Genomic DNA, 4,965 nt, shown 5'->3' on the forward strand with positions numbered 1-4,965 from the left:
CCTCCTTATATAGGGTGAGGGTAGGGGTGGGTCCAGGGGTCGGGCCAGAGGGGTGGCTTAGGTGGTCTGCCAACCCCTTAGGTGGTGTTGAGTGAAGGGGGCATGCGCAGTACCCTGCTTTTGCTCCAGGCTCTTCAAAAGTGGCAGTTGCGTTTTATGGTCTCTTTGTATCTTTTGTCCACAATTTTGCCCCAACTGAACAGGCACACAGTTATTTTTAGTCCCATATAGTTTTTTTTTTAATATTCTGTTTCTGGAGGAGAGGTGTGTCTAGGTGCAAGCATTGCAGCACTGCAGCAAAGGGTCCCAGGTCCCAGCCTGTCTTGGGTCTTCCATTCCTGAAATGCACCTCCTCCCACTACAAAATCTTCGTGCGCACTGTTACCTCTCCTCCCTCCCTTCCCTCTCCGTCTGCCTGTTCAGTACTTATTTCTCCTTCAGCTCTCACAATAAGCATCAATTCCTCAGCAAAATCTTCCCTGGCCTCCTCCTGCATCCCACTCAGGCTTGGTCAGCTTCCTTCGGAACAAGCTGTCATGGATCAGTGTTCCTTTCCTGCAGGGCACCACTCTCAGTTAGTAAGTACACATTCCTTCCCAGCACTATTTGATCAATGACTATCTCCCGCACTGAGCAGACTCTAAGCTCCATAAGGACAAAGGCCCATCACTGAATCACCATTGTCTAACACAATGCATGGTGTATAATCGCTGCTCAATAAACATGTGTGGGAAGAAAAAAGGGAAGGAGAGAAAGAAACAAAACAATAGGGGCCCCTTGTGGAAGGTTAGGAATCCATACAGCACCATATTCACAAAGCACCAGCACTGTTGGACATATAGCTAAAATTCAGCAGACATATTTCCAAGTTTCATCTTGGTTTTGCAGGCTTGGTCAAATGGCCAAAATTCTCTAATTTTTTGTTTGTTCGATTTATTTCTGCAGACAGATATAGATTCCTACTAAGCGGAAGGCATGTATTATTGGAAGGATTCTTCTCAACTAGAAGGTAGCCTTCCAGAGAGGGATATATTAGAATTTCAAGGGGGATTCCTACTCAGAGTGCAAATAAACCCACAACCGATGTGATGGTACTTGAGTGAGCTAGCAGGCAGAAAGTGATGCAGAGATGAATCAGACAGTCCATGACATCAAAGAAGTTACTCTTGAATGTGGGAAAGACATGAGGCTAGAACTATACTATGAGGCAATTTGCTAAAACAAAGAGAAAGGGGGAATTCCCTGGCGGTCCAGTGGTTAGGACTCCATGCTTTCACTGACGAGGGCCCGGGTTCAAACTCTGGTCAGGGAACTAAGATCCCACAAGCCATGTGGCACGGCCAAAAAAAAGAATACAGAGAAAGGTGCCCACAGATCACAAAGGAGGAGTGACTAGTTTCAACCGGGGGAGGAGAGGAGAGGGTTCGTTCGTAACTTTGGAGCTGGACCCGGAAGGGTAGGCAGGACCTCACAGATAGCCATGAGGGACAGCCATCTGGACCTCTCTCCAAGAAAGATGGTGAAGGCTAACTATCAAAGAGCTTCACCAGAGGCTCTGTGAGTATCAAGTACTGCCTCTTGACGGCAGATAACTCTAATATATTCCACTACACAGCAATTGTGCTCAGCTGACCAATAATATTACTTCTGTGAACTGAATGTATCTAAGCCTTTTCCTTCACTACCCAAGGAGGTCTTGATTTACCAGCATCATCCGTGTGTGGGAGAAATGGTTCTAGCCATCAACAGGAGATTAGCTGAGGAGGAGTTGACTCTTATGTAGAACTAACTGGTGATTTCTGCCCCATCTCTGTTCTTACTGGGCTGCCAAATGCCTGGCACTCTCTGTGACTTGATCGATTCAGTTTGACCCCTGGAGAAACACATAAACAAGGCATGTCTTTCCAGAGCAAGATATGAGGAAACAGAAAACAGAGATGGTTCTAGACAAAACGGACATCAGCCATGTCTAGATGGGCACGCCTGGGCTCCCTGGCTGGTGTAGAGCACGCCGCTCATGGCTGTTAGTACTTCCTGGGTTCTGGGCATTATTCTAAAGTGCTTTGTATGTGTTAAGTCATTGAATCCTCACTGCAATCTGAGATAGGCGGAGTCATTGCCATGCACTTTAATAGGGGAGAGAGCTGAAGCCCAGAGGGGCTAAGTAACCTGTCCAAGGTCACACAGCAGTGGGATTTGAACTCACAGCCCATGCCCTTCACCACCATGTTAGACTGCCTCTCATTCTCAGAGCTGAAAGCCAGGACATTGGAGTCAGGCACAGCTGCCTTTAATAAGGGCTTCCTCACTTTCCAGCTGTGTGAACTTGGCCCCATTATCTAACTTTTCAGGGCCATTTGCATTGTAATAAGCCCCAAAGCCTTAAACTTGGGGAACAGCTCTCAGCTGGAGGAATTTGGTGTCTCAGCCTGCCAGTTGGCTCCCTGCCCCTGTCCCTGGCCCTCACCCCCAGCTGAGACTCTGATTTCAACTCTTGCTCGCTGCTCAGCCCCAGCCTTCCAGTTCTGAAAAAGGACGTCCTGAAACAGACTGAGCTGTGCCAAATGGAGGCCAAGTCTTGGAGTGCTTGGCCTCTTGGTCTCATCCGGGCCCCAGAGCTCTAACGTGAGCTCCTGAGCTCTGGTGTGGCTATACCCACGTTTCCCCTTGTGTGGTTCCTCTGTCCCATTAATAGGGCCCAAGGCCTTGCGTCTTTACCCAGATTCCCTCACGCACTCTGGTTTATATGCTGGGCTCTGCTCTGACACCTCCATCCGAATCCCAGTTCTAGAAACCTATCTAGCGCCCAGTCCTGGTGTACGGGTCAGTCCTGGCCTTGCACTTGCCAGTCCCTCTCCCCAGTTCAAGAAGAGCACGGCTCCTTAGATGACCCTCAGAGCTGGGCCTCTGCAACGATGGACTGGCCTCTCAGTTGACTGATTACCTGACCACTCGCCACACCTGCACTCCCCAAACTGCTCTAGCCACAGGCAGATAAGCCAAGTAATTCTTTTTTTTTGAGATACAATCTATAGAACATAAAATTCACCATTTTAATCATTTAAAGTTTACCTGGTTGTACAATCCTCACCACTACCTAATTCCAGAATATTTTCATCTCCCTATAAAGAAACTCCATACTTTTTACCAGTCATTCTCCACTTCCCCGCCCTCCAACCCCTGGCAATCACCAAACTACCTTCTGTCACCACGGATTTGCCTGTTCCGGACATGTCATATGAATGTAATCGTATCTATTTGTCCTTTTTTGGACTTAGCATAACGTTTTGAAAGTTCATCCACGTTATAACATGAATCAGTACGTCGTTCTTTTTATGGCTGAATAATATTCCCTTGTGTGGCTAAACCATGTTTTGTTTATCCATTCGTCAGTTGATGAACATCTGGGCTGTTCTTACTTTTTGGCTCTCATGAATAATACTCCTATGAACATATGTATACAAGTTTTTCTGTGAATATGTTTTCAGTTATCTTGGGTGTGTACCAAGGAGTAGGACTGCTGACTCGCAGGGTAGCTCTATGTTTAACTTTTTGAGGAATTTCTAAACTGTTTGCACTGTTTTATCTTCTCAACAGCAATGTATGAGACTTCCAATTTCTCTGTATCCTGGTCAACACTTGTCAATGTCCTACCTGGTATTTCTTGGATCCCCTTGCAGTGGGTGTTTCTTGAACTTGGTGATTCTTAAACAAAATAGTTAAAAGTGTTTGATTCTGATGACAGATTACTACTTTTGGGTCAGCTCTACCATTCAGGGCCCTAAGGCAGGTATATTTCTTGGGTGAGTTTTTTTTTAATTTTCCTAACCATCAGTTTTCTCATCTGTTGAATGGGAATAACAATAGGATTGTTGGGTTAACTAAATGAGACAATGCATGTCAAATCCTTAGCATGATGCTTGTACAGACAATACCTTGACAGATGATGGCTCTCATTACGACCATCTTTCTTTGCCTGCACACCTAGACCTCTGATCAGTTGGTCATTTCATCAGTCATGCAGCCAGTTAACAAATACAGAGAGCCCACCATGTGCCAGGTACGATTTTAGGAACTAGGACTATGGTGCCAAAGAAGAAGAGATCTCACAGTTAGGGAGCTAATATTCTACGAGGGCAAGAGCCATCATAAACATGCACATTTAAAAATAAAGATAGGGCTTCCCTGGTGGCGCAGTGGTTGGGAGTCCGCCTGCCGATGCAGGGGACGCGGGTTCGTGCCCCGGTCCGGGAAGGTCCCATACGCCGCGGAGCAGCTGGGCCCGTGAGCCATGGCCGCTGAGCCTGCGCGTCCGGAGCCTGTGCTCCGCGACGGGAGAGGCCGCAGCGGTGAGAGGCCCGCGTACCGCCAGGAAAATAAATAAATAAATAAATAAGATAAGATAAGATAATTCTAGGAACTAAAAGAGCCTTGATAAAATAAAACAGGGTGATGCGTGGTGAGGAAGATGAGGCTGCTCAGCTGGCCCTGCGAACACAAGCCTCTTGGAGGAGGAACATTGGAGGAAAGACCAGACGGGAGATGGGGAGGCAACCAATTAGAGGTCTGGGGAATAGCGTTCGCACAGAAGGAAACTCAGAGTCCCTGCGACAGGAACAGCTTAGGGGGTGGGCATGGAGCCGAAAGAAGAAGTGAGGGGAAGAGAGAAGGGAACAGCAGTAGCTCCCCGCAAGCCTGGGGTCGTGGAGAAGAGCCAGCAGGAGGCCAAGTGCTGCCGAGGCGCCGCTGTGAGACAGCAGCAAGGAGACGGAACTGACAGTGGGGCCCCCAGAAGGGCGTCCGTGAAACTGGGCCAGACCCCGAGCGTGATATTTGGCAGGAGTTCTGGGTACTAAATGTTCTCTATAATTGGCAGGAATCAAAGGAGGCTCACCAGAGAGCCTCAGCCTGAACACCACTGTCACTTGCTCTGGGGAAGTTCTGTCCTCACTCAGATTGCTTTAG

Source organism: Aethalodelphis obliquidens, unplaced genomic scaffold, assembly GCF_003676395.1.
Source record: "Aethalodelphis obliquidens isolate GAN/ISIS:26980383/991018 unplaced genomic scaffold, ASM367639v1 scaffold46, whole genome shotgun sequence".
Classification (NCBI taxonomy): domain Eukaryota; kingdom Metazoa; phylum Chordata; class Mammalia; order Artiodactyla; family Delphinidae; genus Aethalodelphis; species Aethalodelphis obliquidens.